This window comes from Anser brachyrhynchus (assembly GCF_964034855.1).
Source record: "Anser brachyrhynchus genome assembly, chromosome: 3".
Lineage (NCBI taxonomy): Eukaryota > Metazoa > Chordata > Aves > Anseriformes > Anatidae > Anser > Anser brachyrhynchus.
This window is the reverse complement of record NC_137696.1, coordinates 108,101,443-108,125,380: the sequence shown is the minus strand read 5'-3', so window position 1 is coordinate 108,125,380 and position 23,938 is coordinate 108,101,443. Positions and strand designations below refer to the sequence as shown.

Below are 23,938 nucleotides of genomic sequence, written 5' to 3'. Positions count from 1 at the left end.
GAAATAGATGAGACTCTGGTCCTCTTTAACAATCATTTTATCAGAACTGAGTTCAAAGAAATTAAAGCACTTGGTGACAGTCTGACAGGTGATGGAATTCCTCTCCAGACTCAAACGCTGGAACGATCGTGTTTAGGTTGACTAAAAATAGGAGCCTATAGCCACAGGCCATCTCTGAGGGTATCTGCATGGGGCTGATAGATGTGACACAAGACTCCTGCCGTTGGAGCAGCTCCTGAAAGGCCAGACAGGATATCCTATGCTATCTCAAATGGTTTGAGACAACCGAGCATAGGTAAGCAACCCACATTCATAAATATAGCTGTTTCTGACATGGATTTCTATATGAGCCAGGTGTAAAGGCACCAGTAACAGTCAAGGGAAATGTGGTCAATGTAGTCAACGGAGACAAAAGGGGAATTCAGCTCACTCTCAAGTACTTGTTCATCTGAATTGCTCTCTAGGCTTCAGTGACTATAGTTATTAGATCTTTATGGATGCATGGAGATCTCTGAACATATTCTGAACTATTCTTAGGTGCCATAAATATTCTATTCAGGCTTTATGCCTGGAAAAGCTTAGCCTTTCATCCTATATCAGGCCTCATTTTCCATCCACAGAGCAATAAACTGATTATTTGGGGATGTCATAAATATACCAAATATAACAAGAGACAGTCTTCCTTTTTCAGAGAAGTAATAGAATATGTTAACTTCAGTTTTAATTAGGTTACTTCACTATGCAATAAGCCAGTATCCAACGTCTGTCAGATGGATGATATTTAGTTTACCATCTCGTTTTGATAGGAGTACCTTAAACTAGTCTAGGAGAACCAGTAATTCCAAATTTATGCTGAAACAGAAAAAGTTGAGTATAAGATCCCCAGAGGTTGAACAAAAGGGTGATAGTGCATGTAATTTTGAGAGACCCAAAGAGCATGTCAGTAAGCTTTAAATGGGAGACGGGAAGCTCAATGTATGTTTTCATAGCAAAATAATCTTTTGTAAATGCAGAACCAGAAAAAATCATAGAAAAGTAATCGGCAGCAAAGGGAGGGAGTGAAAGAACATGATTCAGTGGAAAGAAAAACATTTATAGGAAAGAGGAATTGGTGAATCTTAAAAGGATGCTGTCTTTGGCTAAAACTTCTGTGAGTGCTGAGAGGAAACTGTGATAAAGAAATGTCTGTAAGTGTGTTCTTTATTTTGTACAGGTCTGCATTTCCAATACTAAAAAGGTACAAAGACCTCTTAAGGATAAACATTTGTCTGTGTGCTTTTTTAGCCCAGTTAGGGATTAAGCAGTAAAATGGAGTATTTAGAGCTCTATCTGTGCTAGCTGCTATACAGGGCTAAGGCTCGTTCTATGTCCCTGAAGCATCTGGCATGGCACAGCTCACTTCCACACAGATAAACTCACCTAGAAGAGTGGCAACAGACCTGCTTTGCCCCCAGGCAGCCCAAGCTGGGTCTGGCCAGAGCCATGATGATGGTCCAGCTCAAGCAGCTGGGCCTGGCCTGGTTTTGGTCGCTCCTTCTACAATGACTAGATAACCAGAAGGATGAAGGGAAGGTAGTTCCTTAAGTTACTGACAAATGCTGAGCCTTGAGTGTAGCAAAGGTTGTTCTGGCAAGTGGCACTGCATGCAAGCCCCAGGCGCCCATCCCCACATTAAGCACTGGGCACCTGTGTTCCGGGCTCCTACTATGTGGCAGAAGCCTACTATGATTCACATTCAGGGGATTTGCTTTTTCATGCTAATTTGTTCTGCTCATTTCCCCTCTTTTATTTTTTTTTAACAATTTATGTGACATTAAAAACCAAACCAAACCAAAACCAAACCAAACCAAACCAAACCAAAACTTAAAAGTAATATCTGGAACTCTTAGTCTCTTCTTGTTGTCAAACTCAGCCAATTTCGTACTTTATATACCCCAAAAGACATGCAGACACTTTTAGGAACCATAAATACACTTTCATTTATTTCATTACTGGTCATTACACACTTACACCCTTACAAAAATATGCACTTAGTATACAAATGAATTGCAGAAGACAAATAAATTTAGTTTAAGCATCAATGACTGTGTCTGTCTAGATTTCCATAACAAATAGAGAACTTAATCTGTGAACTCACATTTCTGAACATTTGCAGGTAAAATTAATTTTATACCAGCCTGTATACTGACATCAACATACTTTCAGAAATTTAATGAAACTGTATGCTGCTCTTGTTTACCTGCAGCAAGATTATCAATGCAAATTATGCAGGTCACAGAGTGCGGTGACCTCAGGCCTCAAAGTGTTACTGCCCAAAGCCCAATACCACATAAGCAAAGACATACTGCTTTGAGAACTGTACTATTCTCTGGTCCAGTGAACAAGACAGACTGAAATCTACTTAATCCAAGCTACTCTTACATAAAATCACTTTTGTACAAGTCGCTGCTCCCAAAATGAAGAGGGCAGGAAAACTCCTGAAGAAAAGGAGGCTGAGGGGAGACCTCACTGCTTTCTGTAACTACCTGAAAGGAGGATGCGGCAAGGACGGTGTTCTCTTTTCTCAGGAGACGAGTGATAGGATGTGAGGCAATGATCTCAAGTTGCACCAGAGAAGGTTTACATTGGCTATCAGGAAGTATTTCTTTGTGGAACAGTCTGCCCAGGGAGGTGGTGGAGTCCCCATCCCTGGAGGTATTTAAGAGACACGTACAAGTGATGCTTTGGGACCTCGTTTAGCAGTGGACTTGTAGTGTTAGGTGGATGGTTGGACTTGATGATCTTTCATTTAGAGTTGATTTAGGTCTTTTCCAACCTAAATGATTCTAAGAATACATTTTTCCCTCTAGATCTTCCCCCATTTTTGTAGCCCTCCTTTGGACAGTCTCTAATAGCTTTATATCCTTCTCATATTGTGGTGCCCCAAACTGCACACAGTGCTCGAGGTGAGGCCACACCAGCACAGAGCAGAACAGGACAACCTTTTCCCTCGACAGGCTAGCAATGTTGTGCCTGATGCACCCCAGGGTACAGGTGGCCCTCCTAGCTACTAGGGCACTCTGTTGACTCATCTTGCTGTGGATGATAAGGCAGACATCCTGGATCCAGTTCTAAACTGAAGTCAGTGGCTACATCTATACTGGTAAATTTTACTCTTCCAGGGCACAAATCTGGTCAAAAGACCTGTTATCAACTTTGAAATTGTTAGACCTGTTCTCTAGAACCATTTGGCTTTAGAAAGTGGCATTGTCCCAGGCAATATTCAGGCATGTTCATGAACAAGCCCAGATGGGCAATTTACATGTGCCAACTTGTTTGGGAGAGTTGCACAGTATGAATGTACCAAGACAAAATCAGCTAGCTTTGGGGCAAGAGAACAGGACCTATGCTGTTTTGCTCAATAATATAACTTTAGGATCCTTGTCTACTGTGTAGCATCCATGCCCTACTGTGCTGCATCTAGTGAGCTTTTTCAGAACTGCACTATACAGGGAGTTTCAGTGGCTCTGTTGGAGCTAGAAGAGCTTGCATGGCTGGAGCTGAACTTGTGTTAATAAGTCCAGCCATGCTAATATTGGCTCCTTGAGCTTTTTGGCAGCTTTTTCCAACAAACATTTATTCTGTTTTCTCCAGCACAGATCATCTGTTCTATAATTGATTACATATGGTTTTATGTCAAATGAAGATCTAAAGTAAAATATGTAGCAGATCTGGAATACCACTGTAAGCAAAGTCCCAACACAACAGATAGATAAACACCTCAACCTTATTCAAGAAGGTAGATAAAGTCATTGTACTGCTAAATTCTGGGCACAGTAGGACAGATGTCTGCTGTAAGCCAAGTTCAGTGGCTTCGAACAGTTGTATGTAAAACTTCAAGACATACTCTGACTGCACATCACAAAGAGTACATGTGATATGGCTTTCTTGTCATACCACTATGCTATTTTTTTCATTTTTTTGTTGTTTTGTTCTGCTGTCATTTAATAGGTCTGAGGTTCTAACCTATCCACAAAGACACAGAACACTTCATTCTGCAGAAGTTACAGGAAATACAGGTATCAGCCCTGTTGCCATTTTCTCCTGTGCCAAGTGTAGATAAAGGAAACATGGGAAATCCCTCTCTTGCTTGGAGGTTTTATCCCAGACTTCAGTGAGGGGAGTATCTCACCTTTGGAGAGGAGTGCAGGGGGAGTTCTGAGCAAATACTGTGCACGGCTGCAAGTGTCAGTAAGAGGAAGAAGGCACTGGAAAATATGATAGATGAAAATTAACTTTTATAACTTTTTTAACTTTTTTTTTTCTTTTTCTGAGAGAATCCTGGAATTCAAACCATGAAGCTTCCCTTATAGCTATAACACCCTCTGGATATTTCACAATCTTGCAGCAATTGGTGCTTCTGCTATCCTACCCTGAGAGTAAATGAAGAATCAGAAGCAGGGACAGGATTAAATACTTCTATACAATTTCAAACACTGCAATGAAAATATATACACCTTTTTTTCTCCAACAGTTCCTGTTCATTTCATTCTTATTTATTCATTGTGATAGAATAACAGAGAACTTGATATTTTTCACTTAGAGAAAACTGTATTATAATTTGCTGTCCCTGTACAGGTTCCATATGGACATGGAATAATTTGTTTAGAAACCAAAGGAAATAGATCTTTTAAAAATAATCTGTCATCCTGTAATATTCTCTATGGTATTTTGCTTTAAACTCAGTTCTTCCTGATCTCTCTCATTATTCACTGTTGAAATGTCTAATGCCAGAGTTGTAGGCCAACTGGCAGGAAGAATGCAGGCAAACTATTATTTCCTTGTAACGTGAAGTTGGATGTCTCACATTTGCTATTCTCTTTCACACCCAAGGCAAATCCTGAGTTGCATCACAATAACCCACATTGATGAAAGTGCCAAAAAGATATGAAAAGAGAGAAAATGAAAGGCTTCTAGCAAGGTATATTAAGAAAATCAAGGTCATGCTTTTTATTGTTTTGAAATCTTTGCACTATCTCCTGTCTGGTATAATTAAAGACATTTTTTAAGGAGTTAGACTGGAATCTCAGTTCCATTGAAATAAATGGTGAAACTCTAAATATCAGTACCTAAATAACATACTTGCTTATTGCTTTTGCTATCAGACCTTGTAAACAATCTTTTTGCTAATCAAGCCCACTTTTCTCTGGCAGCACCTGAGAACTGTACAGAACAGGGTAAGAATTCATTTTGGTATTACTCTCTGTACACAGGCATCTTGACATAGTAAGACAGAAGACAGTAAGAGATTTGCCCTGACTTCAGCAGGAACAGCTTTCTGGAGCTCCTCAGTGAAAGCAGTATTACTTTACAGAGAGAAAAGAAATAGCATATGCATTCTTTGAAGCTTTGCACCAATGTTAGATAAAATCTGCTTTTGATTAAATAAATAAATAACATCTGCTGAAATCTTAGAACAGACATGACAAACTGCAAGCTGAAACACTTTCATATATATGATGATTTGCATCAGGCATATGTAAGCATGACTGTATCAGTAGTTCTGAAAATAAGGGTCAAATTCAGCTGTAGAAATAAGGATCACAATCAGAAGTGGGAATTATCAGCAGAAGCCTAAAAACCACTGCCATGTATGTTAAGCCTGGGTTGTATTTTCAAGATGTTTTTCTATGTTTTATATGCTAACCAGTGTGGCTTTCATTCTCCAGACTTCTTTCTTCTTGCTTTTACATTTTTTTTCTTTCTCCAGTTCTTTAGTTCTAGGCTTTTTACTTGCAGACAGCACTTGAGTTAATCTATTTGGGGTGCAACTCAACCTCTTCTCCCCTGATTAATCCAGTTCCCTCCTCCCTGGGTAACCAAAAGTTAATACGTTCAAAAAAGCTTCCCCTTCTAACATAATACTCATAATTTTTCTCCTCTTTATTACAGTAAAAAAACAAACCCAATATTAATTTCGCCTTTCTTTCTAGAATCATATCTCTATGGTTTTCAAAGTCTTTTGCATGCATGTGAGAGGAGGGGTCTCTATTTTTCTCTTTGTTCCCAGTGTATTTGAACATAAAGATGAGCAGTACTGACATATTCATCCGGATCTATCAAGTTACAGTTACTGGTACAAGTCTTCTGTTGTCTGTAGGATACTGACATATGCTATAATTATTGTTCCATCACTGCCCTCAAGAGTGAACATCTGCTCCTACCCTATCATCACAGTTTTAATCTTCTTGTAGCTCCTGTTTCCTTGAAGAGAAATCCAAATGAGACAGACCCTGTCTTTTACTTTTCTCCAGTGTTTGAACAGCTTTCAGGCTTTCACCAGAGCAAAGTGAATACCTCAAGCTCCCACCAGTATTCATTTAAATGAAAAACTGAATTCCCTGTAGCTGTGCTTGAGCAGATGGAGTGAGGTGGGAATCCAACTTGCTCACAGGCATAAACACAGTAACAGCAAATTGAATTTTCTGTTCAAGAGGTGGGGGTCAGAGTGCTCATAGAACAGCCATAGCCGCTCTGCAGACTATACCAAGTGTGGGGACTTCAGGATTTGCATCAATATGCAACTTCTACCCTTCAACTCAAATGCACCTTTCTCTCATATAACCTTTTTTATATATGCTGGAAAGCCTCTTTTTGCTCATGCCACCCTGACTCACTCTACAGTCTACCTGTGGAGTTTTTTTTTGTTTGGTTGGTTTTTGTTTCTTTTTTGTTTGTTTGTTGTTGTTTTGTTTTAATTTTTGCTGGTACCCTTTGGCCAGGATAAATTTTACCCATTGAAATCACCAAGGGCAGAAACAAAAATAAAATATTATCACAGCAGATCGCAATTCAATAGTAAAGAATATTCAGAGCTACTTGAGGTAATGCTTTGCATTGTCAATAAATTTCTGTGATGAGAGCGGACAACCAACCATATACATTCAGCTTGGCATTGCTAAGGAGCCCTTGTCCTTCCAGCATTTACCCCTACCTGAAGAACACAGAAGATACAGCCCCCTTGATACAAAAAATACCCACATATTATTTAAAAGAATGAGTTGCAACTTCAATTGATGTAAAACTGAGTTCAGTCAGACCCAAAATGCTGAATGGGAAAACTGTACCCCTTTCAAATCCTTAAATCTGAAAAGAAAAATAAACAAACAAAACCAGAAAAAATATATTTGAGTAAGCAGTAACTGGAATAAAAATACCTTTGCATATTGTCATTCATGAAATTCAAATCTGAATCCTGCTTTCTGGTCTGGCTCTCCAGAATTTAAAACTAGACCAGTGGTGCCAAATGGTATTTTCTGCTTTTGTTCACCATCTTCTTCACCTTGGAAAATGGTTTTGCGAGCAGTCCCCACAAGAACAAAGTCTCTTATGTAAATTCCTGCATTGTAGCTTTAAAATGTTGCCTCGTATAATGATCTTCTTACACTGAGAAATGAAACGAAGCACCAGTCATAATTTCAATACCATATATTAATCTTTCTGCTTACTTGAGGGTGACAGCTGTCTGTGCTTGTTGGGTCTTTTCAATGCCACATTACATTTCACCATCATCTTTGGAAATACTGTTTGTCTCTTGCTTTACAGTAAATATTTCATGATACATTCAACAATGAGAGAAGTAATTCATTTGAATGTTTTTTAATCAAACTTTTTTTTTTTTTTTTTTTTTTTTTTTTAGCTGGTGATGAAGACTGAGTGAAGCATGCTTGCAATTTTAAATTGATCTCAGGGATAACCCTGGTAATGTCTCAATTTCTGCAACATTTGGACCTCAGTTATGGACACCAACATTTACAGGAGTATCATCACCACCTTAATTTAAAATGACCTGGAAAACCATTTTAAAATAATTAAAAAAAAAAAAAAAAAAGCTTATTTTAACCTGTTTTTCTAAGGAAAGATGGCATATGCAATTATAACTCTCCAAGCCAGTCTCTGAGTTTGTTCTCTGCTTTCAAATCTCGTTTAATTTCAACAAACTCTGGTAGGAAAGTAAAAAGCTCAATGGTATTAAATTCCTACTTAGTTCCTAGAAGAAGTTACCACACAGAGGAAAGACATCCAAATTAGAGCGTGCACTGAGAAAGTCATGCAGTCAGACACAAGAGTCACCACATGGGTAACAGCCAAGAAAGAAAAAAAAGTGGGTTTTTTTGTTTGTTTTGTTGGTTTTGTTTGTTTGTTTGCTTGTTTTTTACTTATTTTTTATTATTAATCTGCTGTTTGTGGAACAATTTGTTTTTCAGAAGACATAAAAGTAAAATGCAGTGCATTTTGTAGGACTTTGATATGGTAGATCTCATTTTGTTCCTAACACACAGCTCTGAATGCAGGAAGTTTGGAGTGCAGTGAAGTGTCACAAGACTGCTCCTGAGGGCAGCCTCAGAAGGGTGTCTACCTCAGACTTCTCTCCATCAGAGAAAATCACACCATCAATAGCTGTCTGCCTTGCAGAAGTTATATCAGACCTTCCCCTCTATCAATGCTGATTGCAAATGTATGTCTGAAGTGGGACTCCTCATGTCATTCCTTTGTTATCTGCAAATGGTTTTTAACTTGTAAAGTGGGATGACTTGCCTACCCAAGAGTTTTGATATTCATGTCTGGTGACAATGAACCAATGTAGCTCTCATATATGTATAGTACAGGGCATTGCTTTAGGTCACATCAAAGTAGGTGGAGGTGTGATATGGTTTAGTGGAGGACTTGTTAGTGTTAGGGCAGAGGTTGGACTAGATGATCTTGGAGGTCTCTTCCAACCTAGACAATTCTGTGATTCTGTGATGTGGTACAACCTGACACAACACGGCACCATCATGATTCCGTAAGAGTCTAAAATTTTTAAAAGAAACATGTAGAAATGAACACACTTCAGATGAAAAACATTTGCAAATCATAAAGAACACTCATGGTGCACAGTCACAAAAGAGATGACTAACAAGTAAAAAATATTTTTAAAATAAAAAGCAGATTCACTGTGTAAATGCAAAGTAATGCATTTCAAGTAATTCTTGTATTATTTATGTTTGCTCTCTCATTACATCTTTGCTGCATTGGTTTGCAAACTGATGATGTGTTTGCTTTTCCTTAAAAATTCTGAAACAGAACATAATTCGCAGCATATACAGCTGGCTAGGGCAGGCTTAGCTAGGACAAAAGGGTTAAAATGTGAAAAGGTTTTGTTCATAACAGGAAAATTGCTGTGTTCCCCTTCCTCCCCCAACAATACAAGACAAGAATGTTCAGAGCAGGGTGAAAGTAACTCAGCAATTCTGTGCAGAAATCTCATATTCCATACCCCTGCAAACCCCTCTACTTTCAGAGAAAAAAATTGTGCTTATCATCCTAAAGCAAACAGTTCACAAATGCTAGCATATAACAACATTTTGCCCTCAGTGATACTTAAATAGGAAAATGCTACTGGAAACCCTTGTTTATATGGATTTATACCAGTTGTATACTGGTTTAACTTGAAGATTAGTTGTCCCAGTGGAAGAGAAATAATGTGATTCAGGAAATTTGCTAGAAAGATAAGAACAGCACACATTTTTTATATATTCAGTGTTTTCATTCTGAACCAGAGAGGAAAAAATATATGTGAAATCAAATAAAGCAACATTCAACATGCTTCTAAAAGACTTTGAGTTTTCCCTGACTAAAACATTATAGTTTGATGGGCTAGTTTCTTGGTGTATATGTACCTAGTTGGTTATTTTATTCGTTGCTTAAAATTAAAATATTTATAAATACAGAATTACATTTTCATCAAGGTCTTCTAAAATATAAATAATTTAAAGATGCAGGACATTTAAAAGGTACTCATTTTTAGTATGAGTGCAATAAGCCTACTATTAAGCTTATTGCATGAAGTCCTACCTGAGTGCTGAATCCACAAGCAAGGGCACCAGCTTTCAGACAGTGCATGTCACACATGCCAGGAAAATGGTAGACAAGAACCACAGGAGCACACAGCACAGAAAGATGCTGTCACACCAGTGATACCTGTGAGCAAATGTCAGGATATTGCAATATTGCCCCACCTACAGCTTTGAGGGAGGACACTCCGTGGTAGTTGTGATGGCTTCTTTGAATTTGCAGGAAATGGATGGACCTCAATGAATCCCCAGGTTATGTTGCAAAGTAAGCAATAAATAAATAAATAAATAAATAATAAAATAAAGTAAATAAATAATAAAATTAATAAAATAAAATAAAATAAAATAAAATAAAATAAAATAAAATAATCCCCAAAAGAACGTCAGAAAGGATGCTCATAAAGTATTTTCCACCATGTCAAGGAAAATATTCCTTTCCTCTTTTCTGACTGCAAATATATGAATCAGTTTAAACTGATATATTTAAGGGATTAACAAAAGCATACATATTCATTAGTTTTTTACCAAGAGCAAAAGTCTTTTTAAATAATAAACAAAAATCAGTTCAGGCACAAAGTCTTAGAGAATATTTTTGGGGCAAAAATAGAGAAGGGACTGGGCATAGTGACATGTCAGTGACAGTTCTTGGAAAAAAAATACATAAATAATAACGTCAATAATGTTATAGATTTAAAAATAAATAAATAAAACAATGATTAGATCTGTCAATTCACTTCCCACCCATCATTTTTTCCACATTAGCAAAGTACTTTATGCAATAAATTCAAATTATCCACAATATGCTGAAGCCACTTCATATTGAACAATCTGGAAATCATTTTTTAAATAAACAAGTTGGATTGCTCTTTGATGTTACCTGAAATATAAACTGCTGAAGATTTGCATGCTAAAGTTACTTTTGCACTTAGTAAGCTTTCATGCTGGGTCCTATGTAAAATGATTCCTTTATAGTCTGGATACTTGTTATGACTAGCTTTAAAAAAAAAAAAAAAAAAAGAGTTGTATTGTAAAAACAAATATATGTAACTCAAAAGATTATGCTTTGGAGATGAACAGCAGAGATTTCCTAAATTCATCCTACTGAGGCCATTTGAACTTAACTTACAGTATCAGTTGCCCATGAAAACTCTGAAAACTGTATTTCACAGCTTTGACATTTGCAATCAAAAAGCTATCAGATTTTAAAGTTATTTCAATTATACTGTTAGGATAATGAGGCAGATTTTCTGTGAGTGTCATTGTCATGATACACTACCTTTTTTCCAGCTGAGAATTATAACTTCATTCTCCCAGGAAATCCACCAGATAGAACTAAGTATTACAACTACTCAAGAACAAAAAATAAGCACTGTAGCTGGTGGTCAAGATGGCAATTGGCTAGGGCTGGAAACCTGAGTTGTATATGCACACAAAAACATACAAAAATACACACAAATACACCTTTCACTGCAGATACAAAACTTCTGCAGGAGGCCTTTCTGGATCCTCTGCAAAATAGGGCTTCAAGTATTTTGATTGACTATGATGCAGAAGAGAATATACGAAAAATGTTCCCAGGCAATCTGTTTAAAAAAAATATATATATATATATATATGACTTTTTTCTTTGCTTTTCTACATGTATGATATCATTCACTTTAATTGCTTCAGAAACCACTCAAACTGTCTAGACCACACAAGCAATATATGAACAAGTGTTCCCTTACCTTAAAACCCATCACAAAATGTTTTTTCTGCAAGCTGAAGGCTCTCACAATTCAAAGATCACCATGCATACCAATAAGGTGTAAGAGTAGCAAACTGAAAGAATTCTCAGGCTCATTAAAAGTGCTAAAACATTCTCACAGGTCACTGAATTGTCCTGCACTTCAATCGAAATCTTAAACCCACCACCTGCTTCCTCCTTTCCCCATCCTTTCTCTATGCGCTGTGATAGGCCCTGTTCTTTTATCTCCCAGAGCATTTCCCTTTTCTATGTTCTTCCTACACTTCAGAGGAGTAACTCCCTTTCCTCCCACATTCCCTTTTTACAATGCCAAGGCTTGGTTTATGTTAAATAAGAACAAGGAACACAATTAACCCTGTACTTGCTATAATCCTTGAACAAAGTTTTACCTTTTATCTGGCTAAGTGAGAATATCCTCTTAGCTCAAGCAAAAATAAATAAATAAATAAATAAATAAATTGAAAGCTGGAACATGCTTACATGCTTGCCTTTATGTTTTTAAGATTGTTCATCAAAGAGGGGCATGCTTAGAAAGGTTTTCTTGCAAATCAGGACACTCTGAGATTGCAAAAGCCATGACACATTGAAAGAAAATTGGAGAGAGACTTTTTACATGGGCAGATAGTGATAGGGCAAGAGAGAATGTTTTTAAACTAAGAGAAGAGATTTAGATCAGATGTTATTAGAAACACTTCACTCAGAGGGTGGTGAGGCACTGGAACTAGTTGCTCAGAGAAGCTGTGTTTGCCCCATCTGTGGTGGTGTTCAAGGCCAGGTTAGATAGAGCCCTGGGCAACCTGATCTAGTGGACAGCATCCCTGCTCATGGCAAGGGTGTGTTGAAACTAGATGATCTTTAAGGACCCTTCCAACCTAAGTCATTCTATGATATTCTACGATATCCTATGAAGCCTGAAAATAATGATAGTTGATTGTCTCTGTTGCTTACAGCACGTGGCAAAATACCACATGTATTGAGAGCAATCATTTTATCCATCAATGCAATGCAGCTGTTTTGAGAAAAATGAAGCTAGTTTATTTTGTGTGTCTGGCCTAGTCAGTAGGCTAATTAGGGACACTGGAAATCCACACATTTGGAGAAGAAGGAAGAGAAGGAAGATCACTTGGGTACACAGCAAGTCTTACTCTTCTAAAAATTTGGTTGCAAGGTTTCCATTGTCTGTCCCAGAAGTCATCCTGGTTTGACTTGGACATCTGCCTGATGACCAGAATGAATAATCAGGAATCCCTCTTTTTTTTTTTTCTTTTTTTTTTTTCCCCACTTATGTTCAAAGATTAAATCTCACTTCCACTGGAGTTGTGGTAAGCTCTAACTTAAAGGTTAAGCCCCACTCCTGTTTGATCTGGATTCTGCAGCTGATGAACTCTAACCATAATCTGACGATGACATGTATGTACCATGCAGACTTAGGGAGTGACTCAGGCATAAGAGGTCAGTGGCTTCCTTATTTTCTAATTTCTGATTATACAAATGTGCAAGATTAGAACAATCAGAAAATTGTGTGAGACACTCTGTTGGAGGTAAGTCTTGCCCATATTAATAATCTGTTGTAGATGTTGTACTACACTGGATAATGCAAAGATAAATAACGACTTTTCTTTGGACACACGTTACTAAAAAAAGACTTCCATCAAATAGTACAAATAGTTTGACAATTACAATTTGATTATAATTCTAAAAAAGAAGCATTCTAAAGGTAGTAACTTCTAATAGGTAGAATAATAAATAACATTCATTATGATATACTCGTGACAATAACCTTAGTTTTAATCATAAAAAAAACCCACCAACAACAAGAACAACAACAACAACAAAAATGTAGTAGTAGTATTAGTTGATGCATGAAGATCTTTTTAATGATAACCACCATAGGTCCATTTGAGTTATAGGAGAACGTGATGACAATCAACAAGCTAGTTCTGCTAATTACAGTTGCAACCATAGTCAACCCACTTGCCTTGCTTTCACTGCTCTATCATACACTGTTTTACAGTTTGTTCTTTCTGTCACCAAACATAATACATGGTGAACAGATGTGATTTTGGAGAACTCTGCCAAAACTGTATTGTACTTATGTTATGTAAATTACTTTTTTTCCTATGATGGAGAGAGCCCAAGCTCTTCACTTGAGATCATTAAACTTTTGGCTTTGGAAATTTCTGGACTTCATCCAACTTTGTTGTCTATATATTTCACTGGTGTTGGGGAGGATAAGATCCTTGCATTTTCTCTCTTTCTCTGGAAGCTACTTTTCCATTAAAAAAATGATAATCCATTTTCTCTCTTAGCATGCCCCAAGCTACAGTTGGAAGAAATCTATTGTGTTTCCCTCTTGACCCATTTATCTGCTTTTGTACATCAAGAGTTCATTGTGCATTGAATGTGTGAGACCTTCTACCTTTGCCTTATAATACTTTGTACCTACTAGTTGACATACGACACAAAGAAAGCTTCAGAGGATATGTCTCCATACTGAGTACTTACTAAGAAAGCTCTCTGAGTTAAATGACTCAGTGAAAACATTTTTATCACCTTGGACGTAACTGCAGTAATCAAGAAACTTTGTAAATGTATTTAATGCCATTCCTGGAGGTGATAAAGCTTTGTCAACTACAACATTTATTTTCCAATACACAACATCCCATACTAAAGAGTCGTGTTGATCTTCTAACAGCAGCAATGCTTCTCTTGCATGAGAAGGCAGCTGAAATGACTGGGTGACAATGTCAGCATACAAAAGACTATTCTGAGTTTAGTTTGGAAAAAATATTTTATAGCCTTTATGATTCACTCTTAAATCAAAGTATCTCAGTTCTTATCCTTATAAAACTAGATGAACATTTATTTTATTTTACTGTCAATTCCAAAAATACATGGGTAAATCTGGAGAAACTGTCAATGACGTGGCTTTATTATTTAAAACAAAAGAGCTGTATGAGCATAAAACTGTATAACAGAGAAGGCAAGACCAATGATGTTGTGCAAGAATATCAATAGTATAACTGAGATCAGAATCTGGATCTTCTGTGTTTTCAATTCTCTTCACTTCTTATTTCATAAAGGTTTATAGACTGGATTCTCAGATGGCATAAATCTGGATTGATTTCTGTCTGGCACCAGATCTAATAGATCCTGCTGTGTGTGCCTAGCTATCTCATTGTCTGCTATGGAACTATCATGTCAAGCACATGTAGTATCCATTTGCTTGAAATGGAGTACGATTTACAGCTAAGATGTAGAGATAACAGATTTGAGAATAATGTATTCTGCACAGCAGAGAGTGTGTATTTATGGGGTCAAATCCTGTCATTCTTTTGATCTAAACAGTGCTTAACTATTGCATTAGACTCCGAGAACAGGTTTATGTTATGCAGGGGAGCTTGGGATGGAAATCCCCGAATTAACTCCAGCATGGTGCTCAGCACCAATGCATCGTAGATAGATAGGTAAAGCAGGTAACTAATCTGCAGAGAGCTGTGTGCATCATGCTCCATAACACGGCATGCCAGCACCCAGAGGTGTTCTGTTTGTGAACCCCCTCGTTCTCTGTTTTGCTAAGAAACTCTCACAGTAGGAGGAAGAGCTGTTTATGCAGCCAGTTTATCATCTATTGCAGTTTTTCCCTTAAATGGCCAAAATTGTCACAAGCAAGTTTATGAAAAACAAAGTAAAATCTCTACTCTACTGACTTCAGAATCCAAAAGCAGGATTAAAACATCTCTTTATCATTCACTGAAGCCCAAAAAGTCCTGCAGATTACAACACACTTAAATATATACTAAACAAGGAATCTGGTTCTCTCTGCTTTGACTTTTTGTTCACAAAACCCAATATAAAATTCCATGGAGAAATGGATGAACATTCATAAGGATTGTAAACACTTTAGGCTTCATAGTGTAAGTTAGTGTATATTTCTATAAGGGTTAGTGCAACAAAACCCCACCTTCAGGAGTGTGATATTCATAATCAAGTCTGGATTTTGCTGCCTGACCTAGCTCTGAATTGACCGAGATTTTCCAGCATGCTTAGTTAGGACAAAATGGGAAGCCATCATCCATAGGCTCATTTACAGAGCATAGGCTCCTTGCATACAAGCTGTTCTCCAGTGGAACAGGTTTCTTTTGGGACCATATGCCATTTATAATTTAGAGCTCCCTTGAAGCTGTTCTAACTCGCACCAGGCCTTGATCAGTCATAGCTAGGTGAATCTGTCAGCAGCAGAAACTGTTGTTTTAGCAAATCCAAGCAAAGGAACCAGCTAAAGGATATTACAGCCCTTTGGTTTCCATAGTGCAAACAGCATAGCTCTTGGGCTTGTGCCCAGTACTTTATATGGGAAAAATGGGTAAACTGTTCCTCACAGACAAAACCTCTCTTGCAATAATTCATCTGTTACTGTGCTTCTAAATTATTCATTTTTTGATTGATGAAAATATGCTAATTAAGAAATTGATGTTAAAAAGGTATAAATATATTTCATTGCCTAAAGTGATTAGAATAAGTAATTACTTAAACATTATGATTTAAAATTAAATTTCTTTGATAGCAAGCTGAACGAGGAGAAGACACCTAATGGGCCCTATGTAAACTGCTCAGCTTAATGGCAATTCTTTTTCTATTGTTTACATAAAGTATACACACGCTTGGCATTGAAATTAGTGATTTTGAAGACTATCTTTTGCTTTCTTCATTCATCTTTGTTTTGATCTTGTAAGAAATGGAAAACACTGGACATAAGTCAAGCAAGCAATTAGACACATGCTTGCCTTCTAGCTTCACAGTAGAATATTCACTCCTTCCATGGCTATATTTACAATTTGTTTCCATGATTTGCTGGACCATGGCCATATAGTACAGGAAATTCTCAGCTGCTCATAACAATGAATTTTTCTCATTCCTCCCAGGAATCAACAAAAAAACTTCAGGGTTTGTCAGGATCTTTTCCTCCAGACAGCCATATATGTAGCATTTTATATGTGAGATCTTGACAAGTCCAGACAAAGCATTCAATCTTATCCTCTGCAAGGTGTGGCAGCAGCTCTGGTGCTCTGGTTAAAGTCTCTCTCTCTCCTTTTTTTTTTTTTTTTTTTTTTTCCCTCCCTCATCTACTTCCTAAGAAAACTAATGCTGCCGTATAAACACAGACTCCTATACTTAGACTCCCATACTTTCATCCTCTTTTCTGATTTAAATGCTTTTATCAACTCTGGCATTCCTTATCACTGATAACATCATTCACAATGGCTAAGTCTTTCAAGCTCATAGACTTTTTCTAAGTACTCCCACTGTGGTGTGGATAGAAATTTCCTGCTGTTAGGTTTGTCTGGTGAGCAGATGAGAGACTTCCCATGAAAATCAAGGGAAGCAGAAATATAAAGTGGGGGAGAAATGAGCAGGAGATATGGATCATTTCTAGTGCAGGCATGGAAAAAAAAATGTAATCAAAACCAAGAGAAGCTCTCTCATTAGTTCCACTGTTCAGTACTAGCTCCTTTACTACTAGTTCTGTATTTTCCATTGGGATACTGTAAGTTTTCTGTCAAACTCACTCTTTCAACTTTTCAAGCTGAGAGAATATGACTTCTACGAATAAAAAATACTATGCAAAAGTCGAAAGCAGTATCACTTTTGCCACTTGTATAGTCGCCTACTTGTGTTTTAGAATATGGCCAATGCTAGAGAATGCATAGTCAAGTACCAGAATGAAGAAGCCAGGGTCATAAAAGTCAGCAACAGCTTGAGTGAGCTGAAGAGCAGCAGAAAACAGGAAGGTTTTTGCAGGATTTTTCAGCTGTGACCTGTGACTGTATTAGCCTGCAAGGGGAAGGCTAGGACAGAGGAAGCAGAAAAAGTTTTCCTTGACTCTCAGCAGATGGCTTTTGAAATACAATCCTGTAGGGAGTAGAGGGGCCCCAAAGAAGACCTTGGGTAAGGAAAAAGGCATGATTGATGCCATGAACTTACGTTGCAAGAAAAAATCCTGGAGGAAATAGAACTTGTGGCTACAGTTTTACATTTAGATATGCGAAGTTAATGTATCACCTTATGTTCTTCCTGTTCATGGATTAGCATTCCACAGATTTTGGACATCGTCAGAACTATTGCCAGGGGTTAGGGGTGGAGGGCTGAGTAATGCTGGGTATCTAATGTGGCTGCTCTGAAGTACTAATTTATGCACCAGTAAGCAAAGAGAAAAACATGTGATTCCAAAGGGACACATACAATTACCCTTACACTAATAGCTTAACCATTGTCTTCTTAGGTATCCTGATTTACATCCAGGATGCAATTAACTTCCTTCATTTTCTTGAGAGAGAACCTTAGTTCTTAAATTAGATGCTGAAAGTAAGAGGACTGAATATGCTTAAAATGGTGCAGTGGACACAGGGAATCTGTTAAGATCAGAGCCAAAGCTGGCAGGTCTGCAGAGCTTGAACACTCCTGTGACTTGAATGTGAAAACATCACAAATATACGACATAAAGAGTATTCCTGGCTGAGGGTGCATCTATATTAGTGTATTGGAATAGAGGTAAGTGGCCTACTCTTCTTCAGCCCCATCCCTTCAGCTCTCATTGCAGAGCGCACTCAGAGTACACATCCTGGATTCCTCTTGGTTAAAGCCAAGGTGGAGGATGTATGCCAGGAATTTGTCTAGTGCACTGCAGCCACTAGTGGACATTTGGTTGACAGGACCAAAATGCAGCAGAAATAAATAAAATAGATTGAAATTACATCCCCCCAAAAATATAGTGTCAATGTTAGGTCCTCATCATCAGCTTTTCCAGATCCACTCCTGTAGCTCAGCACTAGCAGTTATTATAAACATATCCTGAGAGTTAAGGCTTACTCAGTAAGTAAATGAAATGACATATCAAGTCTGAGAATCAGAGACATTGCAACAGAATTTTCATGCTCCATCACTGGTTTTGGGCAGTCACATTCCACCGACCCACCACAAACTATCCCTGACTTGGCTGCTTGCTCCCTATTAAAAAGACCCATCATGACTTCTCACATAATTATTCTCTTAAGATTATTTCTGCAGCGCTTGGTGTGAACAACATTCATAAGTTTGCACCTGTTGATTTGTGGCAACAGAGTCTGATTTTCTCAAGTAACTCAATGAAGTTCTGCCAGCACTAGGATGTCAGCACAAGTGAAAAACCTGAATAGACACATTTGTCAATCAAATTAGGTGTCCAAGATGAAATGAGTGAATAAATGAAAGCCATTTTTCTAGTGAGCAGCTGCCCTCATTACTAAAGATCCTGCTAAGATTAAAGCTGTGCTGCCAGCTTCTTTTTTTCAGTTACAGAAAATAGAAATAAAATTAATACTAAGAAAATTAAATTTTAAATAAGATAATTGAAAATATTTTATATGAATCAAATACTTTAAAAATATTCTTTTGCTTGACCTGAACTGAAATGTTTGCCTTGAATATGAGAATGAGGTATTGGATTTTTTAAAATAAAGTGAAAGAAAGTCTTAAATAAATAAATAAATAAATAAATGTTTTCAAATAAAAAAAAAATCTAAGATTTTATCACACTTTTTCCTTTTTTTTTTCCTTCAGTTCACATTTAAGCAACTGAAGAAGATGAAGAAAGCTTTCTGAAACAGCTTGACCTAGACGAACCCAGAGAGCTCACTGAAAATGGTGCCAACCCAGAACCCAGACCCAAAGTATTTGAACAGTGTTGTTTCTGTGAATGCGCTTACTTCAAAGTGATGGCATCTGCTGAGCTTAAAGATTATGTTTAAAGGTAAAATGGTAAAATGCTCTTGCAGTGTAAACATTTCTCATTTCAATGAGGACTCAAATGAGAAAGAAATGCATGAGGGCAGAACAGGACAGAGCAGGTGAAATTTTCAAGGACAGCTATAAAGCCAACAACAGAAATACCCATGTAGCTAATGAGGAAACACACCTAAATGATGGATGACATGTCTTTCCATGCTGGCTTGCTATGAACCTTACAGAAAGCTGACCTTGCTCTGAAGAGATGAGAGCAAAAAGAAAGTAATATATTTGTCCTCTTTTAAATGTAACAGCAAGCACAGAAAATTCCTATGTTAAACATTAATGAGGGCTGGATTTTTAGCATGAGTTAATTGGTGGTTTAATAATGTTATAAACAAAATTGTTCTAATGCATGTCTAGTACTGCGTTTTGGGTTGCTACAAATAATGACTGCACAGTGACAAAAGGCACTATATGTTTACTTACCTAGTTCATCTAAAACACCTAAATTTTTATTGCAGACAGTCCTCTGTATGCAGTATTTCTGCATCTTTTTCATGCATAGATACCTTCACTTATTTACATTTCAGAAAGATTACATGTTAACGAGGAACCAGAAGAGATTATTCTCTGCCCACAGAAAGTACCAAGAAGTACCATTGTGATTAAGGGCTGGATTCTTTCACAAAAATAAGCCAGAAGTTGTTACCTGCCTGGAAATCCTTGGCCATGGCATGGCACAGCATGGGGCCAGCACTCTCGCAGTGGTAATGACAGCCAGGGACCTGTTAGCTCCCCTCATTTATCTGGTAAATCAGTGCCTGCACTAGTCACTGTGCTTTGATGCTCATTTTTCACTCTGAGAAATTTCACCTGGTCGTTCAGGGCCACCTTTAAGCTTCAGATCCCACATTCTGTGTGCAGAAAGACAGGAAGCCCATTTAAATGAAGTTCAATTGCTTATGAAGCTGTTCAGAAATACCTTGCTATGATACCCACTCGGCCTGCTTTCTGCCTGTGCATGTGGTTCTCTTTCATCTTAACATTCATATTGCAAATTTGTTGAAGCAGAAGCCTTTCCTTTCATGTTCTCCCTCTTTAACATTTTTATTGATTTCATAAAGTATTTTTTTCAGTGTAGCTGCTGTTATACCAGCCTAGCCCTGAAAACCTCTGTGGGATTAATGGCTTTGACTAAGAAGCAGAGAAAACATGGTAATTTTCCTTAATCTTCCTTTGAATTTGGAGTCTGCTGAAACCTGAAGCTCAGGGCTTCAAGCTGAAAAAGAAATTCATAGTGTGTGGTATCAAAACTACTGGATCTCTCTAAGGTTCAGGACAATTTTCCAACATTTTGGGTGTAATTTACCTTTTAACACAGGCAATTTAAAACACAGCATTGGTATGTGTCATCCCAAGGACAATATCACATAGATTTTGGAGCCAGTAAAATGCTAATTAAAGATCATTTAATCGAGTTATGTTTATATCTGGATAATGTATAGAAATTATGGAGATGTAGAAATATTAAACACCAAGGCATGGATTTTTTGGTTCTAAATGAAGTACAGATAGAATTTACCTTAAATAAAGTGGATTTGAAAATTATAGTTTCTTTCATCTTAATTATTTAATTTCCTTTTGATAAGCTTCTATAATACATTAAAATCATAGTATAATTTAGTTTTTGGGGGATCTCTGGAAGTTCAAACTCCTGCTCGAAACCAGCCAACTTCAAAGTTAGATGAAGAGAGCACTGACCTGTCAAGTTTTAAAAGTCTAAAAGGGCAGAGACTGGACTGCCTCTCTGATCATTCTGTTCCTTTTTCATACATATCCAGTTGGAATTTCACTAATTTCAATGTGTGACCAAAGACTATGGTCCTTTTGTTGTGCTCCTCAGAGAAGAATCTATCTTTGTCTACCTATGAAGAATTGCTGTGGGTAATGACTTCTCCAGCACTGGGGAAGCTGGAACTGCTCAACCTGTCCTAGCAATAGCTTTAAGAGACATCAAACTGGTCTGTGTCATGGATTTGGAGCTAACAGCCATTGCTAACTGCAGGCTTTTTGGCTGTCATTCCTTCCAAAACCACTAAGCACTCACTATGTCAAAAGCTGTTGAATGGCTTTGAAGATTTTCTACTGGAGCAGCTCTCTGAAAATCGTATGACTAGAACTGCAGCCATTTTAAATAGAAAAGGTCCTGACCAGAGATGTGCACACTGCCCCTTTTCACCCATCTCATAAGACATCAGCTTCATTTTTTTTTTTTTTCTGGCAAAAAAGAAAGACGAGGTACTCAGTCCACCAGAATTACTGTAGATACAGACCAATTTGTCTCTTCTTATTTCTAAAAATAAATTAAACTGCCATATATTTTTTCTAGAGAAGACAGTCACAAATGTACTATATCCGTTAGGTCGTGGCTGCTTTTGACTGCAAAAGCAAAACCATGTTCAAGTCAAACAAAATTCAGATGAAGCTGCAAACACAAAACGTTCTAGCCAATGAATACCGAGGAAGCTACATTTTCAGACAAATGTTTTGGCTGCTTGCCTCCTCCACTGTTTTGAATTGCTTTTCCATTTCACTCTTGTTCACATTTGTAGCTCAATGTTTTAAAATAAATCATCTGGCATAATCATCTCCTTTCTATTACCCTAGTGCCTCTATCTTTTCTTCTCAGGAGACTTTTTCTTGCTTCTTGTACAATGCCTTGTTCAGGAAATCACCGAGTACCTGATTCATACCTTAAGATGGAAACATGTTGAACACTTAGCATGTGCTAAGCACTTTCCTGAGTTGAAGACAATGGACACTGCCCTTGAAGCTGCCTTGCTCTCTTGAATGGGATGTGCATTGCACCTCTCTCAGTGCCTGGCACCCTGCTCACCTCAATAGCATGAGGAAAGAGGGCTTTGCCTCACCTTCATCCCTTGACAATTCAGTGTTCCATGACTCAGCCTTGCAAGACAATATGACTGCTGGTTATTACCAATGAGAAAGTTGCTTCTTTCTTTCAAGTGATGGGTGAGGGAAGAATGATTTGTGTCTTCCACAGGGTGCATCTGCACTGCACAGTTCACCACAGAGCAGAAACACCTTAGCTAGCTCTCAGCAAACTCATCTCAGCATGAGCTCCATGCAGTTTCATTTGCCTCTTTTATTGCTTCTCTTCTTGTTTAAGGTTTAAAGCGTAATGAAAGGTGAGCTGCATTTAGAAGCCTGACTTAAATTTCAGAGTCCTTTAAGAGTGCTTAGAATATTAAAATAAAGGTATTTCAAGTAAAGTTAGAGTTCTGTGGGTTTTAATTTCGGGTTGTTTTTAGCAATCTTTTGAAGGCAACTCATCTTTCAGCTTCAGGACATGAATTCTCTCCTTTCTTCAAAGAGATGCATTAAACCCAGGAAATATTTTATTTTGAATATCTGTGTTTGAACTCATCACTTTTTATTCTAAAATGGATTAAAAGTCTTGGTAGCAAGCTGGAACTTGAACAAATGCCATGAGCAGTTACCACAACTCTTGATCACCAACTGTGCTGCAAGATCAGTTTTCTGTAGAAATAAGCCCATGACCATAGTATTAAGCAACAGAGTCCGTGCAAGGGCACAAAAGCATCCACACTTAGCACAGCTCTTGGCAGACTTCTGGATGTAAACTTATTAAGTGTCCCAAGAAGTCTGGAGATAATTTGGGGAGAGCATGCTCTAAGGATTGCTTCCAATAGGCAGTTTGGATGTGGATACCTGGTTTGGAGAGTTAAGAGAGTTTAGCTGTATAAACATGGGTTTGTGCTCAGGGACAGAGAATAGTCTCTGGCCCATTTTATTTACTAGCATAGACCTAACTTTTAGGAAAACACCAAACTTGGCAATAATCTTTTTATTTTTATTGTGGTTCCAATAAATTTCTTTTTCTCTCCACTGCATTGTTATTTTTAACTGCAAAGCCATTAAGCTGAACAGTATTTTAATAATGATTATCAAAACCAGGATCGCAAAGGGAATAGTAACAATAAATAAATAAATAAATAAATAAAACACAACAAACATTGAATTTTCTCATAAATTGCCTCTATGACATGCTTAAGGAAATAAAAGTCACCAATCCCAGGAGAAGGAATGTATGGATTTTTTGTTAAATACTTTGTAAAGCAACATTTAATTAAAAAGTGATATAGTGCAATTAATAAAAAATTTAAGTCACGTGGGTATAATAAGTAATTAAGAAACTTCCTAGCTTATACCTAAATACTCAACTCTCGTATTTTCATGTTGAACAAATGGGCTTATTTGGAGAAAAAAAATAAATAATCTTTGTATATATATATGTGTATATATATACATAAAGAAAAAACACACACACAAAACAAAACAAACACAAAAAACAAAGACAGGTAGTTTTAACATGAGCTTCATGCACTCTCATCATCTTGTGCTTTATCGCAGGAGGAGGCCTCAAGGAAATTTCCTACACCTCTACACCTCTGCTCCAGAGAGGTCTGCTAGCCTGGGTAGCAAATTATTTCTCCTCCTGTTCATC

At 37.4% G+C, this 23,938-nt stretch overlaps 1 long non-coding RNA gene across 3 annotated transcripts in view; it reads right to left on the bottom strand.

Moving 5' to 3' along the window:
- The window catches only part of LOC308193281, a 53,513-nt gene that overhangs the window by 7,279 nt on the left and 22,296 nt on the right, over positions 1-23,938 (bottom strand). Inside the window, exon 1 of one of the 3 annotated variants that reach the window (XR_013949512.1) lies at positions 9,877-10,612. The exons of 1 other annotated variant lie outside the window; for it this stretch is intronic. This is a non-coding gene — a long non-coding RNA (uncharacterized lncRNA). Of the gene's footprint in view, positions 1-4,171; positions 4,382-9,876; positions 10,613-23,938 lie in introns of those variants that run through there. One more of the 3 variants, XR_013949513.1, reaches the window with a different exon arrangement.